Raw genomic sequence first — 23,512 nt, 5'->3', positions numbered from 1 at the left:
GCAGCCAGATATCAACTCTCATGAACTAGCTCCTTTATAAAAAAATTTATTCTTGACCACACTGGTTTGATTTTTATGCATTCTTGGCTGGAGTATTTCATGGATTTCTTCATTGGGACTTTTTCTTCCACTTTGTCAGCAAAATCATTGCCATCAACATCATCATCCTCTTCCTCATCATCAGCAAGTTTTACCTTTTTCTGTGAAATCTTGCTATCACTTCCAGGGGATAAATTGCCTTCCAGGCATACTTAAGAGTTTTACATCCTCCATCTACATCTTTTGCTAAGTGCTGTCCACTAATGTCCACAGGTTCTGAACCACACTTCAGCCTTAAGACCACAGGTAGTGTAATTTCAAGGCCCCTAAGGGAAACTTGGCTGTACAGACATTTCCCAGTGTAACTTTAGCTGGGCATCCCTCAATTCATTACCTCTGCTTTGAATTCATCCTTTGTACCAACCAGTAAACTTAACTGTTCTTAGTGTTAATTGGTGCTAATTTTACACATTATCCACCTTAAAGTGATCATCTTTGTTAGCCTTTAGTGTACAACTAAAAATAGAGTTATGGGGCCAAAGAGAGCTTGTAGTCTTACATGGGGTGTTGGCTCAAGTGTAAGAAGGCAGCTGGAGATTCTGCTCAGTGCTCCAGGGTAGACACAGGACTGAATGACAGCAAGTCCAGCAACATTCTTGTCGTCCACTGCCTTGTCTATAAAGTACAAAAGGACCCAAAGGAAGATGGTTAGAGAAGCCCTCAAACCATATGGGCTTGCCTACAACTACATCAACAATGTCAGAGTCACTGGATTGCAGGAATTTGGGGATCATCTTTTAACTTTTTTAAGATGGCTAGAATGACAATCTTGTCAGCTCAGTGACCTTGCAAGCAATGCAAACAGGGTGACAATCCTTGCCAGCATTGATTTGTCCTGATTGGTTCAGAATAGCCACCTGAGCAGAGAAGCTATCTCTTTCCATTGGTGGACCATTCTGAATTTCACTAGTAGTGGCACAACGAATATCCTCTGTATATACGTGACATTGAAGTTTACACTGTCACCAGGAAGATTTCACTCCAAGCTATGTGACCTTTCAGTTCTCATATCTCCAAATTGGAGAACAGCAGACTCAATTTGGCCTACAGGGACAGTAAATGCCACCAATTTTTTGGGCATCCAGGAAGGATGTCTTGTTAGTTTTAATGATTTGGTGGTAGAATGCAATCCAAAGCTTCAAGCAGTGTGCTTTACTGGCACTGCCACCTTTACAGATGACTGCATTTCTTGAACAAGGTACATTAACACTTGGCTCCAGTGTACTGTCACCATTCCAACCAGAAATTGGCACAAATGCTACTGTGCTAACTGGCACAGTTTTCTTCGTGTGCTTGCTAGGCCAGTGTTCTTATCATTTAAATCACACCTCTAGATTTCTTTTTTCTTTTTTTGCCAGTCCTGGGCTTGAGCTCAGGGCCTGAGCACTGTCCTTGGACTTTCTCAAGGCTAGAGCTCTACCACTTGAGCCTCAGCACCACTTCCGGCTTTTTTCTATGTATGTGGTACCGAGGAATCGAACCTGGGTCTTCATGCATGCTAGGCAAGCACTTTAACCACTAGGCCAAACTCCCGCCCTCTAGATTTCTTTTTTTGCCAGTTCTGGAGTACAAACTCAGTGCCTGAGCACTGTCCTTGGGCTTTCCTCAAGGCTAGCGTTCTACCACTTGAGCCATAGCACCACTTCTGGCTTTTTCTGTGTATGTGGTATCGGGGAATTGAATCCGGGTCTTTGTGGCTTGTTAGGCAAGCACTCTACCACCAGGCTAAATTTCTGGCCATAGATATATTTTTTTCATATATTTTTTATTGCAATTAATAGAAGGGTTACATGATATTTGCCAGATAAATGGTGCATTAATTCCCATACATTGATACCCTTTCACATGTCTTTGTCCCCATTTCCCTCCCCCCCACCCCCACCCCTCATCTTGTTTTCCCCCATTCCCTATCCAATTTCAGATAACCAAATACAAATATATCCGATATATCAGGTAACAAAGTGAGATAGTGTAACAATATGAGATAACCAAGGGGTAGCAAAAGTGATGAGAAATAACATAGTACCTTAAGAACAATAATCATTCATTATATGGCTTATGTTTACATCATATTTTAAATGACAAGTTTAACAAACAAGTGTTCAAGGACGGAATCTCTAATTACAATCTCTGGGACTTAGTATTTAGAACTTAGTCAAAATTAGGCTAAGGGTTTGTATGTCATAGAAACATATCAATTTATGAAATAAAACATTATGTCTATAGAGTCATAGGTTTTTGTCTATATAGTTATGTTTGTATTTCCATTACCATGTCCGTAGCTTTGGGTATGCAGTTATTGTGTCCTCGCTCTTGTACTCTGGATTTAATGGCCTCATATTAAGGATACCATGCGTCTTTTGTTCCTTAGGTCTTGACTTGTCTCATTCAACATGATTCGCTCTAGATTCATCCACTTCCCTGCGAATGCCATTATTTTATCTTGTCTGTTGGCTATGTAGAATTCCATTGTGTATATATACCACATTTTCTGTATCCATTCATCTGCAGTAGGGCATCTGGATTGTTTCCATCGCCTGGCCATTGTGAATAGTGCAGAGATGAACATAGCTGAACAGGTGTCTTTATAATATCCTGGGTCATGCTGTTCAGGATAGATGCCCAGAAGTGGTATGGCGGGATCATAGGGAAGTCTATTTTTAGTTCTTTAAGGAACCTCCACACTGCTTTCCAGAGTGGCTGAACTAGTCTACATTCCCACCAGCTTTGTAGTAGGGTTCCTTTTTCTCCACAACCCCGCTAGCAACTGTCATTGTCTGAGTTCAAAATCTTGGCCATTCTTGTTTTTTTTTAATTCAAGGGATTTTTCTGGTCAGAGTAAAATTCCCTTTTCCTAGGTATTATTGGTTCACTTTATGGAAACATGTTCCTAGAAAGCTCTGAGATATGCTTGTATTCCTCCTCTGTGTGTACTTGACACACATACTCAAAGTACTCTTCTCATGGACTCAATTTCATTTTTGAAAGATTCTAAAGCTAATCCATTTGGGTAAATTTTTTATTTATTTTTTATTTTTTTAAAAGAATTTATTAATGTTGATTTTTACATCATATTTTAAATGACAAGTTTAACAAACAAGTGTTCAAGGAGGGAATCTCTAATTACAATCTCTGGGACTTAGTATTTAGAACTTAATCAAAATTAGGCTAAGGGTTTGTATGTCATAGAAACATTAATTTAAGAAATAAAACATTATATCTATAGAGTCATAGGTTTTTATGTATATATAGTTATGTTTATATTTCCATTACCATGTCCATAGCTTTGGGTATACAGTTATTGAGTCCTCACTCTTGTACTCTTTGGATTTAATAGCCACATATTAAGGATACCATGTGTCTTTTGATCCTTATGTCTTGACTTGTCTCACTCAACATGATTCGCTCTAGATTCATCCATTTCCCTGCTAATGCCATTATTTTATCTTGTCTGTTGGCTATGTAGAATTCTATTGTGTATATATACCACATTTTCTGTATCCATTCATCTGCAGTAGGGCATCTGGATTGTTTCCATTGCCTGGCTATTGTGAATAGTGCAGAGATGAACATAGCTGAGCAGGTGTCCTTATAATATCTTGGGTCATGATGTTTAGGATAGATGTTTAGTGGTATGGCAGGATCGTAGGGAAGGTCCATTTTCACATTTGGGTAATTTTTTAAAATATTTAATTTTTTATTGTCATTATAAAGGTGATATACAGAGAGGTTACAGTCCCACAAGTCAGGTAATGAATACATTTATTTTTGTTTGTTTCTTCATGGTGGGTCCTGGGGCTTGAACTTTGGGCCTTGGTGCTATCCTTGAGCTCTTTAGCTCAAGGCTACCACCCTACCCTTGAGCCAAGCCCTACTTCACATTTTCTAGAAGTTAATTGGAGATAAGAGTCTCTGGTCCTTTTGTGCCTGGGCTGGCTTTGAACCTTAATCCTCAGATCTCAGCCTCCTGAGTAGCTAGGATTATAGGTGTGAGCCACCGTGCTGTGGTGGCTAATACATTTCTTTTTGAAAAATGCCACCCCTTCCCTCACTCCCAGTATTTCCCTCCCATCCCCCTGATAGTTGTATATTTCATTTTCAACATAGTGTCTCATGAGCACAACTACCCTTTGTCCTTCCATTTTTGTTTCGCCTCCCAAAGACAGATAAGCAAACAAATAAGACAAGGAAACAAAAACAGCAACAAAGAAAAAAAACCTCTGGTTTCCATTTCTGGGAGTTCATTTCAATAATTTTTTTTCCTAGTCCTGGGCTTAAGCTTAGGGCCTGAGCACTGTCCTTGGGCTTTCTCAAGCCTAGAGCTCTACAACTTGAGCCTCAGCACCACTTCCGACTTTTTTCTATGTATGTGGTACCAAGGAATCGAACCTGGGTCTTCGTGCATGCTAGGCAAGCACTTTAACCACTAGGCCAGACTCCCAGCCTGAATAAATTTTTATATGATCAGATGCAGATAGGTATTACACCTTTTATTGCTGTCCTAAGAACATACTATTTTTGTTCCTACTGTATCTGAATGCCTAGTATCTTGCATAATTTATCATTTCCCCATGTATTTAGGTCTAGCTTTGGCATATGAGAAAACACATGAGCCTTTTGTCTCTCTGAGCCGGTTTTACCTCATTTAACATGATTTATTTTAGGCCCATCCATTTTCTTGTAAATAACAAAATACTCTTTTAATGGTTGTGTAATATTTCAGCATAATCACATTTTTTTGGATCCATTAATCTATTGTACAGCATTTGGGCTGTTTATACAACTTGGCTATGGTGGATAATACATCAGTGAACATGGATGTTCAAGTGTCTTTATGCTTTTCTGGCTTGTGATGTTCTGGATAGACACCCAGGAGTGGTATGTGTGGGTTGTAGGGAAAATCTATGTTTAGTTTTTTCAAGGAAATTCCAGACTACAGTGCAGAGAGGCAACAGTGTAGTAGGATTCCTTTCCCCCCTCACCCACGACAACATTTGTTGTTTCAATTCACCATGTCGACCAGTCTTACTGGAGTGATAAGGAATCTCACAGTTGTTTTGATTTGCATTTCCTTTATGGCCAGGGATGTTGAGCATTTCCTCATGTTTCTTTGCCATTCTTCCCTCTTCTAAAAATTCTCTCCTTAGCTCCTTTGCCCACTTAGTGATTGATTGGTTTATTAGCTTTGGCAAGGATCAGTTTCTTGAGCCCATATATATATATATATAATATATATATATTATATTGTCAGAGTGATGTATAGAGGGGTTACACTTACATTCATCAGATAGTGGGTACATTACTTTTTAAACATTGATTCCCCTTTCCCTGTTTTTCTCCCGCTTTCCCTGCCCCCACCCCCTCCCACTCATCTTGTTTTTCTCATTCCCTTCCATATTTCAAATAAACATATATAAAATATACCAGGTACCAAAGTGAGGTACAGTAACTACATGGGAAAAAGAGAGAAAAGAAATAGATTCACATAGTACATTAAGAACAACAATCCCAAAGATAAAGCTCTTGTTTCCATATCCTGGAGTTCATTTCGCTTAGCCTCATTGCATATGGCCATATATACATAGCTTTTGAGCTATCTTATCCTCTGTTAGGAGAATCCTAGACATATAGTAATTATTATAAATGAGGGAACCATGGAGCCTATGTTTCTTTGGATCTGGCTTACTTCACTTAATATGATTTTTTCAAAGTCTTTCCATTTCCTTACAAATGGGGCAATGTCATTCTTTCTGATGGAAGCATATAATTCCATTGTGTATAAATACTACATCTTGATTCATTCATCTACCAAGGTACATCTGGATTGGTTCTATATCTTAGCTATGGTAAATAATGCTGCAGTGTACTTGGTTGTGTTAGTAGCTTTAGTATTACTAGTTTATAAATATTTGGGTTAATGCCTAGGAGTGGTATTGATGGGTCATAGGGGAGCTCTATGTTTAGTCTTTATTTATTTATTTTTTGTCAGTCATGGGACTTGAACTCTGGGCTTGGGTACTGTACCTGAGCTCTTCAGCTCAGGCTACCACCCTACACATTGATCCACAACTCTACCTCTGGTTTTCTGGTAGTTAATTGGAGATAAGAGTCTCACGAACTTTACACCTCGATCCTCAGCTTTCAGCCTCCTGATTAGCTAGGATTACAGGAGTGAGCCACCACACCCAGCTATGTTTAGTCTTTTGAAGAATTGCTATACTGCTTTCCAGATCGGTTGAACAACTTTACTCTCAAACCAACAGTATTGTAGCCTTTCCTTCTGGTCACCTCCCTGCCAGCATCTGTTGTTATTCAATTTCTTGATAACGGCCATTCTAACGGGAGTGAGTGGTATCTCAAAGTTGTTTTGATTTGCATTTCTCTTATGGCCAGAGATGTTGAGCATTTCTCTATGTGTCTATTTTCCATTCTTATTTCCTCTTCAGAGAAATCTCTTAAGTCCTTACCCACCATTTAATGGGATGGTTGTTTCTTTGGGATTTGTTTTTGAGAGATTCAATTTTTTGATCTGTAGGCATATTTTAGATATGAGGCCTTGTTGCTCTGTTGTATGGCTCATGAAGATCTTCTCCCACTCTGTGAGCTTTCTGTTTAACTTGCTATGTCCTTCGTTATACAGAAGCTCTGTAGTATGATGTAGTGTCATTTGTCCAAACTTGCTTTAATTTGTTGTGTTTCTGAGCCTTTATGAAGAAAGTTTTGATCTGTGCCAAGGAAGCCTAGTGTGCCTCTTACTTCTTCCTATAAAGTTTACAGGGTGTCTGATTTTACCTCAAAGTCTTTGATCCATTTGGGATTAATTCTGGTGCAGGTGACATATATATATCCAATTTAGTTTTCTACCTGTGCTAGTCCAATTCTGTCAGTTCTATTTCATTGGTCCTCAGGCTTGTTCTTGTGCCAGTGCCAAGCTGTTTTTCTTACTATAGTCCTGTAATAGAATCTAAAGTTTGGTATTGATATTCCTCCAACACTATTCTTTCTGCTAATAATCATTTTTGCTGTATGGGGTCTTTTATTATTCCATATGACTTTTTGGATTGCTTCCTTTATTTCATTCAGGAATGACACTGGAATATTGACAGGTATCGTACTTAATTTGTATATAGCCCTTGGCAGGAATGACATTTTCACGTTGTTAATCCTCCCAATCTGCTCCTGTATATTTTGAATATATTAGGACTTTGTCTGATATATTGCTGGTAAAGATTTTACTCCCAGTCTTTTGGCTGTCTTTCTAGCTTAGTTACTATGTCCTTTGCTGTGCAGAAACCTTTTATTTTAATATAATCCATTTGTCAAGTCTCTTTTCCATCTGCTGTGTCCCTGGGACTCTTTTTAAATGTTTCTGCCTATGCCTATATGTTCTTATCATTTTTCTTACTCCTTGCAGTAATTTTGAAGGTTCAGGAATGATGTTGAGGTCTTTGATCCACTTTGAGTTGATATTAGTACATGGTGACAAACTGGGATACAGTTGTAGATTTCTGCATATGTATGTCCAGTTTTCCCAACACCAGTTATTTTTTCCACTGTATATCTTTAGCTCCCTTATCAAATATCAGGTAACTGGAAGTACATGATTTTATTTTTGGGTTTTTTAGTCTGCTCCATTGAGTCTTAGGTCTATTTTTATACAACTAGCAAGCTGTTTTTGCTATTATAGCTAGCTCTGTGGTAGAGTTCGATGTCTGGGATTGTGATACCACCAGTATTGCTTTTATTGCCTAGAATTTCTTTGGCTACTCGAGGTCTTTTGTTGTTCCATATGAACTTTTGCATTGTTTTCTCTATCTCAGTAAAGAACTTCATCAGGATTTTGATGCAGGCTGTGTTAAATTTGTAGAGCACTTTTGGCAAAGTTGCCATTTTTGCGATAGTAGTTCTACCTATTTGTGAACATGGAATGTCTTTTCATTTCTGATTTCATCCTTGCTTTATTTCATCAAATGTTTTTGCTATAAAGGCCTTTCCCTGGGCTGGGAGTCTGGCTTAGCATGAACAAAGACCTGGATTTGATTCCTTGGTACCACATACATAGAAAAAGCCATAAAGGGTGCTGTGGCTCAAGTGGTAGAGCTCTTGCCTTGAGAAAGCCCAAAGACAGTGCTCAGGCCCTGAGTTCAAGCCTTGGCACTGGTAAAAAATTTTTTAAAGTTCTTTTGCTTTCTCTGTTTTATCTTCAATATCTATCTGTCTATCTATCTCTATCTCTATATTTTTTTTTTCAGTCATGATACTTGAACTCTGGGCCTGGGTGTTGTCCCTGAGCTCTTCAGCTCAAGGCTACCCCTCTGCCCCTTGAGCCACAATACCACTTCTGGTATTCTGGTGGTTAATTGGAGATAATAATCTCATGGACTTTAGTGCCCTGACTGGCTTTGCACTGTGATCCTCAGATCTCTGCCTCCTGGGTAGTTAGTATTACAGGTGTGAGCCATTGTGCCTGGCTTTTTTTCAATATATTTTTTATGTTATTGCATATGGAATTGTTTTCCTGCATTACCTTTCTGCTTGTGCATTGTTGGTGTACAGAAAGACTGCTGATTTTTGTGGGTTAATTTTATATCCTGCTATTTTGTCATTGATAGTAGCTTTGGAAATGGAGTCTTTTGGGTCCTTTCAATATAAGATAATATCTGCAAATAGGGATAGTTTGACTTTTTTCCCTGTGTGAATCCGTTCTATCTTTTTCTTGCTTTACTGCTGTGGTTAGGCATTCCATGGACAGCCTTGCCTTATTCCTGATTTTAGAGGAAATGGTTTTAGTTTTTCACCAGTGAGGATGATGTTGGCTGTTAGTCTGTCATATATAGCAATTATTATACTGGGGAATATTCCTTCTATCCCTAGGTGATTTTTTTTTTGCCAGTTCTGGGGCTTGACCTCAGGGCCTGGGTACTGTCCTTGGGATTTCTCAAGGCTAGCACTCTACTCTTGAGCCATACCACCACTTCTGGCTTATTTCTGTGTATGTGCTACCGAGGAATCAAACTAGGGGGCCATACTCCTGGCCCCTAGTTAATATTTTTTTAATTCCTAGAGGTAGAGAAAATTAGAGTTGACAAAATTATCATTCTCAGCTATTTACACCCTACCTTTCCTCTAAGAGGGCTCTATAGTTGAGCATGGTAGCAAATGCCTGAAATTGCAGTACTTGAAAGGTAGAGTTAGGAAGATTGTGAGTTCAAGGCCAGCCTGAGCTACATAGTTAGCCTCTGACTTAAGACTAAAAGAAGCCTGGTGCCATGACTCATGCCTGTAATCCTAGCTGTCAGGACGCTGATATCTGAGGACTGTGGTTCAAAGCCAACCCAGGCACTAAAGGCTGTGATACTCTCATCTCCATTTTATCACTAGAAAACCATAAGTGGCACTGTGGCTCCAGGGGTAGGGTGGTAGCCTTTAGCTGAAAAGCTCAGGGACAGTGCCCAGGCCCAGAGTCCAAGCCTCATGACCAACAAAAAATAAAATAAAATAAAATAAAATAAAATAAAGCTATCATTTCTCCTTGCCTGATGACTTGGTATGCCTCTTTTGTAAGGAATGGAGATGCCTCTACTTCTTCCCTGATTTTAATTTTGATTTGTTAGAGATAGGAAAATATCTTTGATTCCAAAAGCAATAATCCCAGACATTATCTACCTAAGATAGTTATCTGCAACCAAATTTTGGAAAGGAAAAGAGCCTTTCCAGCATTGGGTCCCCTATCTGGTTAATCTGTATATGTTATAAGGCTTCTGATTATTTTCAAGTGGAGATTTAAGGTGGCTTTGCTTCTTTATTTTATTTTTTTTTTACATTTTATGTTTTTCATTGCAGTTATTACCTCTACAAAATGATGAATTTCATTGTGATATCATTAAGTGTATATAACATAGTTTTTCAAATTTTTAATTAAAAAATAACTTTTCCTAGCCACTTTATAGTGAAAATGTCAAATGCAGACAACAAAGAGGATATTAGCAGCTACATGAGAAAAATTGTGAAATTATACAGATAGGCATATGAGAATTCCCTCAGACCTTTCAGCACAAACTATTAACATTGAGAAAGCATAGAATGAGGGGCCAGGAGCATAGCCTAGTGGCAGAGCGCTCGCCTAGCATGCACAAAGCCCTGGTTTTGATTCCTCAGTACCACATACACAGAAAAAGCTAGATGTGGTGTTATGCCTCAAGTGGTAGAGTACTAGCCTTGTGCAAAAAGTGTCCAAGGACAGTGCCCAGGCCCTAAGTTCAAGCCCCAGTCTCAAGCACAGAAGCAAAATACTTGCCAACTATGTTTGCTACTCCCTTCAGAATCCCCTCAAATTTGTTGGAGAAATAACTTTTAGACATAAATAAGCTAAAGCAAGTCATGAGACTTGAGACTTACTTTAGCTAGCATTACAAAATATTTAATAGAACACTATATACACAGGAGGAAGAAAAGTCACAAACTGAGAGATTAAAAAAGACTAAATTTCATTAGAGGAATAAGGGAATACATGAGAATTAAGAAAGAATTGAACATGAGAAACTTAGCATAGCAGTGAAATTCTATGAAAAAATGAGGGTAAAAGAAGAACAAATAGTATTTGAATTGACCTGGAAACAAATCAACAAAATTGCAGGAATCAAAATTTCTCTTGGGCTGGGACCATGGCTTAGAGTTAGAATGCTTGCCCAGCATACATGAAGCCCTGGGTTTGATTCCTTGGTACCACATACACAGAAAAAGCTGGAACTGGTGCTGTGGCTCAAATGGTAGAGTACAGGCCTTGAGAAAACACAAGGACAGTGCTTAGGCCTTGAGTTCAAGCCCCAGGACTGTCAAAAAAAAGAGAGAAAATATCTCTCAAAAATAATCCTAAATGTAAATTTCCAAACAAAAATCAAAGATTGAATAGTTGGATGAAAAATGTATATCTATATTCTTTCTTTACAAATAGCACATCCCATGGTCCAGACTTAGGCTAAAAAGTTGATAAAGGATACAGTAGTCAAGTGGAAGCTAAACCAAATAGCAATAGCTATACTTATTCCTATTTTGGTTCTGGGAGTTGAACTAAAGGCCATGTACTAGATAGATAGGTATTCTACAACTTGAACCATTATCTCCAGGCCAAAACCTATACAAAATGTCTTTAAGCAAGAATTAGCCACAAGAGATGAAGGTCAATACATATTAATAAAGTGAACTATTCATCAGGATGATATAATTATTGTAAATATGTGTGCATGAGATGTTGTTGCAACACTGTTGTACAAAAATACCTAAGATAGCTGGGCACCAGTGGGTCACTCCAGTAATTCTACCTACTCTGGAGGCTGAGCTCTGAGGATCACAGTTCAAAGCCAGACAAGGCACCAAAGTCTATGAGACTGTTATTTCCAATTAACCACTAGAAAACTGGAAGTTGTGTTGTGGCTCAAGGAGTAGGATGGTAGCCTTGAGCTGAAAAGCTCAAGGGACAGCGCCCAGACTGAGAGTTTAAGCTCCATGACAGACAAAAAAAACCGTAGGACAGTTCCCAACATAATAATAGTGACTTTAATACTCTACTCTCACTAATAGAATGGCCATCTAAAATTAAAGCAGTGAATATGCCTCAGAGTCAAACCACAATCATCAAATGAACTTAAGCACCTAAAAAGTATTCATCCAACAGTCACAGAATGTTCTGTTGAAGCAGCTCTTAGAATAACCCACAACACTTTAGGCTAATAAAAAAGATTTTAATAGATAAAAATCAAAATAATTTCCTGATCTTAGCAGATCAAAATAATAAAAATTTAAAGAGTAATACCTATGGAAGCATATGGAGATAAATAGCAGTGCAATGATACCAGGGAAGAAATTTGAAAACTTCAGAACTCCTAGAAACATATGAAAGTGAAAATGTAACTTACCAGAAATTTTGGGACATAACAAAGTTGTGTAGCATTATAGGTATGAGTGTCTACATTAAAATTTCAGAATGATTGTAAATAAACTAGTGATGTACTTCAGGGTCTTCAAAAAAGGAAAATGACAAACCCTGAATGGAAAGATGCTGATATTCAGGACAGAAATTAATGAAAGGGAAACTAGTAAAGCAATACAAATAATCAGTCAAACAACATATGACTTTTGGAAAGATAAACAAAACTGAGAAGTTCTTAAGTGGAATAAACAAAAATAAAAAAGGACATGGGCCAGGAGTTCGGCCTAGTGGTAGAGAGCTTGCCTAGCATGCACAAAGACCTGGGTTCGATTACTCAATATCATATACATAGAAAAAGCTGGAAGTGGTGCTATGGCTCAAGTGGCAGAGGTCTTGAGAAATCCCAAGGACAGTGCTCAGGCCCTGAGCTCAAGCCCAAGACTGGCAATAAATAAATAAATAGGACACGAAAATGTGAGAATTATGCTGAAGGACCTTAACAAAGACAATAAGAAAAGACTTATTTTCATGGATCAGCATGAAAATGGCTGTGTTCATCAGATCTACATATTCAATGCAGTCCCCATAAAAATGTTTAATATCATTTTTACACAAATAGAAAAGCTAATTCTAAAATTCTTAGTGAAGTTAAAAGACCCTGTGTTACAGCCAAAGCAACTCTTAGCAGATGACCACAATTCTAGAGTTATCAAAATACTTCACTTCAAATGACACTATAAAGCCACAATACCATCAGAGAGACAGACACATAGACTAATAGACTAGAATAGAAAGTCTCATAAATAAACCCACAAAGCTACAACCATCTGATTTTTGAAGGAATTGCCAAAAACATACACTGGCAAAAGGACAAGCCTTAGCTGGGTGCAGTGGCCCACGCCTGTAACCCTAGCTACTCAGGAGGCTGAGATCTGAGGATCAAGGTTCAAAGCCAGACAGGGCACAAAGGGACCTGAGACTCTTATCTCCAATTAACATGTAGAAAATGGGAAGTGAAGCTTGGCTCAAGGGTAGGGTGGTGGCCTTGAACTGAAAAGCTCAGGGACAATACCCAGGCCCAAGGGTAGGGTGGTGGCCTTGAACTGAAGAGCTCAGGGAAAGCACCCTGGCCGAGTTAAAGCCCCAAGACCCCCCCACCAAAAAAAATCAATTGGAATAAGGGGTAAATGAGAGAAAATGAAGGAGGGGGTAACAGTTTAAAAAGAAATATATGGGCTGGGAATGTGGTCTAGTGGTAGAATGCTTGCTAAGCATGCATGAAGCCCTGGGTTTGATTCCTCAGTCAGAAGTGGTGCTGTGGCTTCAGTCTTGGAGTACCAGCCTTGAGCAAAATGAAACTCAGGGGCAATGACCAGGCTGAGTTCAATCCTCAGGACTGACAATACAAAAATAAAACATATTAATTCACAATATATCAGTACTTTAAGATCTCAAACTATTACTAGAAAACACTTGAAGATGTAGGTATAAGCATCAACTTATTTTTTGGTACCAGTTCAGGACTGGAACTCAGGGCCTGTGTGCTGTTGCTGAACTTTTGTGCTCAAAGCTAGCACTCTACCACATTGAGCCACAAATCCACTTACAGCTTGTTTTGGTAGGTAGTCTCTTGACTTTCCTGTCTTGGCTGAGTTGGAATCCTGATTTTGAGATCTCAGCCTTCTGAGATGTTACAGGCCCCAGTCACTGGTGCCAGGCTATAACAACTTTCTTAATAGGATCCCAATAGCTTAGGAAATAAGTGTAAGAATTTAAGCTGGGATTGCACAAAATTGACCTTTTCTTGCATCTTTCTTTCTCTCTTTCTCTCTTTCTTCCTTCCTTTCTTTCTTTCTTTCTTTCTTTCTTTCTTTCTTTCTTTCTTTCTTTCTTTCTTTCTTTCTTTCCTCAGTCATGGGGCCTGAACTTGAAGCCTGGGTACTGTACCTGAGCAATTTAGCTCCAGGCTAGCCCTCTATCAGCTAAGCCATAGCTCCACTTCTGGTTTTCTGGTGATTAACTGGAGATAAGAGCCTCCAGGACTTCTGTGCCCAAGCTAGCTTTGAATCCCTTGATACTCCAGCGCCTGGCTAAAATTGACATTTTCTTCATAGTACGAGAAACAATTCACAGAATCAAGAGATATCGTCTAGAATGAAGGGAAAAAAATTTGCATTCTATTATCTGACAAAGAAAACCCAGAATTTATAAAGAATTTTGAAAATTAAACACTGAATAAACCAAATATGATTAATAAATGGGCAAATAAGTAGACAAATTATCAGATATAGGTTAATAAATATCCAGAGAGGTCATGAAATATGAATTAAAATGATGCAGAGATTCTAGTTTACCTCATTCTGAATAGCTAACACGGTGGCTACAAACAACTACCAGCAAGCATGTATAGAACAAGGAACATTCAGGCACTATTGGTGCAGATATAAAGTAATATAATTGCTATGAAAATTAGTGTGAAGGTTTTGTTTTTCAAAAAATGGAACTACATCACCATATGATTCCCTTATGCCATTCCTGAGAATATACTCTAATGTGTATAAGTTACCATGTTACAGAGAGAGCTGTACACCTATGATTTTTTTTGCCAGTCCTGGGCTTGAGCTCAGGGCCTGAGCAATGTCCTTGGACTTTCTCAAGGCTAGAGCTCTACCACTTGAGCCTCAGCACCACTTCCGGCTTTTTTCTATGTATGTGGTACGAAGGAATGAAACCCGGGTCTTCATGAATGCTAGGCAAGCACTTTAAACACTAGGCCAAACTCCCGGTCACCTATGATTTTTTTTGTCAGTTGTGGGGCTTGTATTCTGGGCCTGGACACTGTCCCTGAGCTCTTCAGCTAAAGGTTATCACCCTACCCCTTGAGCTACAGTGCCATTTTTGGTTTTCTAGTGGTTAATTGGTGATAAGTCTCATGGGCTTTAGTGCCTGGGCTGGCTTTGAACTGTCATCCTCAGATCTTAGCCTCCTGAGTAGCTAGGATTACAGGCGTGAGCCACCGTGCCTGGCCAGAAGCATAAAATTTAAGTCTACAGATATGGTGTTGCATGTACCTTCAGCTAGTGGAGAACCTGAAGAAAGAAGATAGCTTAAGCCCTGTAGTCTGGTCTTGGAAAATATACAACTGTTCTTAAAAAAAAAAAAAAAGAATTTCTCAGGCTGAGAGTTTAGCCTAGTGGTAGAGTGCTTGCCTGGCATGCATGAAGACCTGGGTTTGATTCCTCGGTACCACATACAAGAAAAAACCCGAATCGGTGCCGTGGCTCAAGTGGTAGAGTTCTAGCCTTGAGAAAGCCCAAGGACAGTGCTCAGACCCTGAGCTCAAGCCTGGGACTGCCCCCCCCAAAAGAATGAATCAACATTCAAATAAAGAAATCCTACAGTCATGGATGAGAGAACACATTATTGGTAATATGATGGTATTTGTCCAACTGATTTATAAGTTCCTAACTAGACACAACTAGTTTCTTGAAAAATAAGGTAATGAGTTGTCACTCTAGTTAGAATAGCCAAGATCAAGAGAGCTAATAACAACAGATGCTGGAGGGGATGTGGCAGGAGGGATCACTACTACACTGTTGGTGGGAGTGCAAACTCGTTCAACCACTATGGAAAGCATTATGGTGGTTCCTCAAAAGACTAAACATAGACCTCCCCAATGACCCAGCAATTCCACTACTTGGCATTTACCCAATCATCCAGAAACAAGGACATACTAAATCCACTAGCACAACGATGTTCATTGCAGCACTATTTACCATAGCAAAGATATGGAACCAACCCAGATGCCCCTCAGTTGATGAGTGGATCAAAAAGATGTGATATTTATACACAATGGAATTCTATGCTGCTGTCAGAAAGAACGACATCCCCCATTTGTAAGGAAATGGAAAGACTTAGAAACAATCATATTAAGTAAAGTAAGCCAGACTCAAAGGAACATAGGCTCAGTGATTTCCCTCATTTGTCATAATCAGTAGAAACCTTGGGCTCTCCTAGCAGAGATTTACAATAGAACAAAACCTAGATACATAAGTCCATAGAGTATGACCTATAAATGAAAGGACCTCTAGGATATAGAAACAACAGCCATATAATGAGTGATTATTGTCTTTAATGTACTATGTTATCTCTCATCTCTTTTGCTTGGTTATCCCTTGGTTATTGCATATTGTTACAGTATTTCACCTTGTTATCTGATATATTGTATATATGCTTATTTGGTTATTTGAAATCGGATAGGGAAGGGGGAAAACAAGATGAGCGGCGGGGGTGGGGGAAGGGAAATGGGGACCAAGACATGAGAAAGCATATCAATGTTTGTGAAGTAATGCACCTTCTATCTGGTGAATATAATGTAACCATTCTATTAATTACAATAAAAATATATGGAAAAAATAAGGTAATGAGTTGTGTAAAAATTCAAGGGATCCAACATACCCACCCAAGTAATCTTCAAAAACAATACAGAACCCAGAGTAAAATGGCAGAGTGCTGCCAGTGGAAAGTTAGTGTCTCTTCAAACCAAAATGAAGTGCCAGGCTTTAGCAGATACTACGCTCAGTTTAAGTGAGGAGCTCATACAAAGTGTAAACACACAGAATCTAGTAGATCAAGAACTATAAAATTTCAAGCTTGTAAAATTTGAGACAAAAGCAAGTAAGCAAACCCCTTTACTTAAATGGATCCTGGGCTTGTCAGGAGCCAGTGCCCAGATTAGAGTTTTGACAGCTGCTTCTACATTACCCTTCCTCCCACCCTCTTTCCCTTTATTCCTCCCTCTTTCCCTTCCTTCCTTCCTTCCTTCCCCTCCTTCTTGATCCCTTTCTTTTTCTTTTCCTTCTTTCTTCCGATGCCACACATCCACTGTAGGAGCAGAATGAAACAAAATTGCAAGATGGAGCCCCAAAGTTTAGAGGTTTGAAAAAAGCCAGAGCAGGCCCAGTGGCACTGATGAAGGTTACCATTTTCAGAGTTGCCTGACAAGTAGGAAAGAGAGGAAGTTTAGGCCAGCACATAAGCCACTCCACGCTGCAGAACAGCTGCTTTGCTAAAGGAACCCAGGAACCAGGACAATTGACATCCATATGGGTAAGTGCCACTCTCCCATGCTCTCTATCCTTGGGGACAAGGGAAAGGGCCTGTGAGGACACACCACACATGGGCGTGTATGTGCACTAACTCAGTGCGGCTGAGAGCTGGTCCCTACCGGAGGGCTTATAACCATAACCCACCTTGTCATAGGGTATAGCCCACACTGCCCAAGCTGGTCCAAGTGGGCAAATCCAGAAGGGAATTGCAGCCTGGGCCAGAGACCCACCTGCGTTATCTCTGAAGGAAAGGAAAAGCCATTGAGGAGGCCTCCATTGGCCTGGGCCTGCCTGGAACAAAACAGCATAAGTGGTTTCATCTGTGCACATCAGCAGCTTTAGAGACTTCTCATACTTCATTTTATCCTGGGGCACTGTCAGAATATTCTCTCTCCCTTCTCTCTCCTTCTCCCTTTCTCCCTCCCTCCCTCTCTATCCCTTTCTCCCTTTCTCTCTCCTCTCTCCTTTCCCCCTCCTCTCTCCCTTTCTCCCTCTCTTTCTCCTTCTCTCTCCTTTCTTTCCATTTTCCCTCCCTCTCCCTCACCCTCTCCCTCTCTCTCCTCTTCTCTGTCTCTCTCCTTCCCTCCCTCCCTCTCTCCCTCTCTCCCTCTGTCTCCCTCCTCTCTCCTCATTCTCCTCTCTCTCTCTCTCTCTCTCTCTCTCTCTCTCTCTCTCTCTCTCTCTCTCTCTCTCTCTCTCTCTCTCTCTCTCTCTCTCTCTCTCTCTGTAGTGTCTCTTCTCATGAGAGACATAGTGCTTCCTTTTCCCATTAGAGATATTTCAATTCATTCAGGCCAGATAATGGTATGGGACCTGAGATTGGAAGTGCAGTTCACCTTGAAGGGAGAATGCAGTGGAAAACAAACTGTAACATCAACAAAGACAGAATGCTCAAATATTCTCTGGGGACTTTTTCCCCCTTTTTAGTATATTTGTGCATGTGTTCAGATTAGCAACATTTTAAGTTTATTTTGTTTTGGGGCTGGGGGTTATTTCATTTTATTTTATTTGAGTTGATTGCTCAATTTTTGTTTTCTGTTACCCCACTTCTTTTTCTACCCCCTTACTTTTAATTTTTAAAATTTTATTGTCAGGGTGATGTATAGAGGGGTTACAGTTACATTCGTAATGTACTAAGTATATTACTTCTTTTACACCTTCCCATGTTTTTCTCCCACTTTCCCTCCCCCACCCCTCCTAAAGCTGTAAAGTTCATTTCCAACATATTGTCTTGGGACTACCATGGTTACACTGATTCATCCTTTGTCCTTTGTCTCATCTTCTTATATTTCCCCATCCTTTCCTTAATTCAAACAAACAAATATATAAAACACCAGGCACCAAAGTCAGATACAGTAGCAACAGGAGGAAAACCATGATTAAGAAAAGAGAAGAAAAATAACTTCATATAGTACATTACAAACAATGACCACAAAGATGTTTATCTTGTTTCCATATCCTGGAGTTCATTTTGCTTAGTATCATCCTATATGGCCATATGTACATAACTATGAACTATTGTGATCCTCTGCTAGGAAAATCCTACATATACTAATTGTTACAAATGAGGGAAACCTAGGTTCCTTTGGGTCTGGCTTACTTCATTTAATAATATTTTTCCCAAATTTTTCCATTTCCTTTCAGATGGGACAATGTCATTCTTTCTGATGGCAGCATAGAATTCCATTATATATATAAATACATTTTCTTTTCTTTTTTTGTGGTTTGTAGGGCTTGAACTCTGGGCCTGGGTGCTGTCCCAGGGCTCTTCAGCTCAAGGCCACCACCCTACCCTTTGACTCACAGCACCACTTCTGGTTTTCTAGTGGTTAATTGCAGATAAGCATCTCACAGTCTTTAGTGCCTGGGTTGGCTTTGAAATGTGATCCTCAGATCTCAGCCTCCTGAGCAGGTAGGCTTACAGGTGTGAGCTACCATGCCCAGCTATAAATATATGTTCTTGATCCATTCATCTACTGAGGGGCATCTGGGTTGGTTCCACATCTTAGCTGTGGTGAATAATTCTGCAATGAACATGGTTGTGCTGGTAGGTTTAGTATGCCCTTGTTTCTGGACATTTGGATAGATGCCCAGGAGTGGAATTGCTGGGTTATAGGGGAGCTCTATCTATGTTAAGTCTTTGAGGAATCGCCATACTGCTTTCCATAGTAGTTGAACAAGTTCACATGCCCACCAACAGTGTAGTAGTGATCCCTTCAGGCCACATCCCATCAGCATCTTTTGTTATTAGATTTCTTGATAATGATCATTCTAATTTCCCCTTACTTCCTTCTGGTAACCAATTCTCCCTCACCCATTCCTCAGAGAGCCCTCATCTTTTCTACTACTAACTAGTCTCTTGCATCATCACTTCTCACAACTGAAGTCTATACCTACCTTGAGCAAATCCTATTTACATCTCACCACTGTCTTAACTCCATGTCTCTTCCTGTATCCCACGCCTACTCTGAATAGATTAGTTCTAAACCTACAGCTCCAAATACATATATTGAGACAGTATGTATAAATCTATCAATGATATTCTACTATATGTAAAGATTTCATTACATCTTGATTGAGATAAGGTATTGGAGTTAAGATACAACTCCACACCAGTGGTAAAAAATGGCTCATCAAATCACCTAATGCTTAATTTATTGAGAATATAGAGATAACCCATCAGGAAAATTTCAGGCATCTAAAAGCCCATACCAAAAACAATTTTCAAATGAGTATAGCCCAACACATATATGCAAGAAATATGACAAATCATGGAAATATTGCATCTCTACCAAATATCAATTATACAACAAAGAGACAGAATGATAGTGAAGTAGAGAACATTTTGCGCACTGAACTGGGAGTTTTGCCTAGTGGTAGAGTGCTTGCCTAGCATGCACTAAGAGCCAGGTTCAATTCCTCGGTACCACATACATAGAAAAAAACAGAAGTGATGTTGTGGCTCAAGTGGTGGAGTTTTAGCCTTGAGAAAGCCCAAGGACAGTGCTCAGGCCCTGAGTTTAAGGCCCAGGACTGGCAAAGGAAAAAAAAGAAAATTTTGTGCACTGGGTTCAAAGGAATTTAGGTAAAATTGTACAATGAAGTGAAGGGACACAAAAAGGATACCTAGAAATAAAGGCTTTTAATGACAACACAGATATAACGCTAAATGTAATCCAAGTGAATGAAATTAAAGGGCTAAATGAGTTCAAAGAAAATAGTGCAACATAGTTAAAAAGAGATCAAAGAAGGCACAGATAAACACATTATGAACTAAGGAAGTCAATGAAAGATTAAAATGATCTCAATTTCTGGGCATTGGTGAAACACACCTATAATAATAGCTAATCCAGGGGCTGAGATCTGAAGATTATTATTATGAGACTCCTATCTCCAATTAATCAACAAAAAGCTATGGCTCAATTGGTACAGCATTAGGCCTTGAACTCCCTGGCACAAAGAAAGTGAAAGAGAGAATGTGTATATGAGACAGAGGTCGAGATCCTGAAAATGAGCTAACTGAAAGCTGAGAGAAAAAATAAAAATAAATTAAGTAGAAAGCTTCATTAGCAGAATAGATGAAAGACAACTTTCTGAGTTTGAAAACAGAGTAGAGATGAAGTAAACATACCAAAAATGAAAGAAGGTTTGAAGAACTTCAGGACTCTAAAGTCCAGCTACATTTCTGATTGGTATTGAGGAAGGGGAAAATTGGATAGTAAAGGCATAAGGAATATACCTAATAGGATAATAACAGAAAACTTTCCAAACATTTGAAAAAAGAAGACTATTCAGTATAAAAGGTTTTTAGAACACTCAACAGGTGGCATCAGAAAAGAATTTTTTTCTATACTATATTATAGTTAAAACATTAAGAGCAAAAGATAAAAGAGAGGATATTTAAGGTTGTATGTGAGAAAAGATGAGTAACTTACAGGAAAAAAAGCTATCAGATAGCTAGGCATTGTTGGTTTATGCTTGTAATCCTAACTACTCAGGAGACTGAGATCTGAGGATAGTAGTTCAAAGCCAATTCATGCTGGAAGCCCATGAGACTCTTATGTATAGCTAACATACAAAAGTGGAGCTGTGGCTAAAGTGGTGGAGGACTAGCTTTGAGCACAAAAGCTCAAGTACAGCACTAGGCCCAGAGTTCAAGCTCTAGGACTGGTACCAAAAAACAAAAACAAACTTCCCTAAGGGGCCAGGAGCATAGCCTAGTGGAAGAGTGCTCACTTAACAAGGGACAAAATACAATCATAATGCTTTGTGTACATTCATGAAACATGAAATAGGGAGAAGAGTAGATGGAATGAGTGAGAATCATGGAATGTCTGACTCTGATCAAGATGCATTGTTCACATGAATGCACATGATAAATTATCACCCTTTTCTGCAATCATTTATAGATCAAATTAAAAAAAACTAGTTTAACACAGAACAATTTTGTATATTATGCATAGTACATAGTGTTTTCCCATTTGAGTAGATAAGAGAACTGATGGTTTCTGTTTTGAAAAGGCAAGAGATTCAGAAATACCAAACAATGGGCTGGGAGCGGTGTGGCCTAGTGGTAGAGTGCTTGCCTAGCATGTATGAAGGCCGTTTAATTCCTTGGTATCACATACATAGAAAAAGCTGGAAGTGGTGTGATGGCTCAAGTGGTAGAGCTCTAGACTTGAGAAAGTCCAAGGGCAGTGCCTAGGCCCTGAATTCAAGCCCCAAGAAAAAAGAAGAAAAAATAAAAGAAATACAATACATAATTTATCATTATCAAAGTTGTTAAGGGAAAATCCAATACCCTTCCAATACCCATTTTGTGGAGGAGGGATGGCAGTTTTGGCTCTAGCCTCTTGGCAAAAGATTGTAATCATAGACAAAGACCGAGGAAAATATTTGCGCTGTTTGAATCTACCTTGTTGGAAATTTCCTCTCCCTTTCAACTCTCAGCACCTCCCAAATTTTGCAGCACCATTTTCTCTTCAGCCCTTGTGATCTGTCTCAAAGCCTCTTGGCTTAGTGTGTTTAAGAGGCCAATAACTAAACACTATTGTGGAAGGGATAAAGCCTGTAACCAATCCAAAGAAAATGAAGTGTTCTTATGTTTTAGCTTTTTGTAGCTGTGGCCACAATACCCATGAGAATAACATGGAGGGGAAGAATTGCTTATTTTGGCTCATGATTCCAGAGATTTTAGTCCATGATTGGCTGAATTCATCTTTGTGCCAGAGGCAAGGCTGAGAACCATAGTTGCAGGCCTGGGTGGAAGTAGGTGCTGTCCATCTCATGGCAGCCAGGAATCAGAGAGGGGAAGGAGAGGGGGGAGAGGAGGAAATGGAAGGGAAAGGAGAGAAAGAGAGAGAGAGAGAACCTTGGACCAGGTCATCTTAAAAAGTATGTTATCTCCTAGAGACCTGCTTCCTCTAGCTAGACTCCATCTCCTAAAGTTCCAGTTCCCTCCAATGTGGAACACATGTGCCTCTGGGAGATATTTCAGATTCAAACCATAAGACCATATAAACAAAACTTGATTTTTGTTTCTTCATCACTTGCTCCTCATGTTGAAGATGAAATATGGGACTTTGTATATGCCAGGCAAATGTTCTACCATATTGCTGTAATACTAGTCTCAAAGCCTTTTTAAATCATTGCAGACTTCATATTGTTGATGTTTTCCTTTTAGGTAAAATTAGTGACTAGAAACATGGAAGAGTGCTTTCCTTAGTCTCCATCTGCCATGCTCTTTGCTCTCCTAACTGGGGACAGAAAGCCCTGGAGACTGTGGTCTAGTGTTTCAGAGATATGCTTGTTCTGCCTCCTGCTAGCTCCCCCAATGCCTGGACCCCACTTACTGTTTCATACCAAAATAAGCAGATAAGATGTCCCATGGCAGCCACTGGTAGCTCACACCTGTAATCATCGCTAATGAGGAGATTGAGAACTTAGGATCATGGATTGAAGCCAGCCCCGGCAGGGAAGTCCCAGAGACTCTTATCTCCAATTAAACCACCTAAAAACTGGAAGTGGTGCTGTGGTCCAAAGTGGTAGAGTGCTAGCCTTGAGCTAAATAGCTCAGGGACAGAGCCCAAACCCTGAGTCCAAGCACCATATCTGACAAAAACAAAACAAAAAACAACAAAAAAATTGGTTTATCTAGGGCTGCACTACTGAAGATGCTGGTGAAGCCAAAAGAGGAAGCTTTGGGTGAGATGGAAAATTCTTCTCCTCTAGGATAGCACAAAACTTCTGATTTGACTACAATGATGGATCTAATTTTCTAGGCATTGTTTTTTTTTTCTTTTGCTAAATTGACACCACAGGAGCACTATCTCCAGCAGCCAAGGAAGAGGCTCTTCTTTTATTGTTGAGTAGACAA

The 23,512-nt window shown here is 39.4% G+C and overlaps 1 pseudogene; it reads right to left on the bottom strand.

Annotated features, from left to right (window-relative positions):
- Positions 1–46: 46 nt before the first annotated feature.
- On the bottom strand, positions 47–23,056 carry LOC150041466 (nucleophosmin-like; annotated as a pseudogene).
- Between the last annotated feature and the right edge of the window lie 456 nt (positions 23,057–23,512).

Source organism: Megascapheus bottae, chromosome X (genome assembly GCF_031878675.1).
Source record: "Megascapheus bottae isolate mThoBot1 chromosome X, mThoBot2.hap1, whole genome shotgun sequence".
In the NCBI taxonomy this organism is placed as follows: Eukaryota; Metazoa; Chordata; class Mammalia; order Rodentia; family Geomyidae; genus Megascapheus; species Megascapheus bottae.
This window is presented reverse-complemented; position numbering and strand designations above follow the sequence as displayed.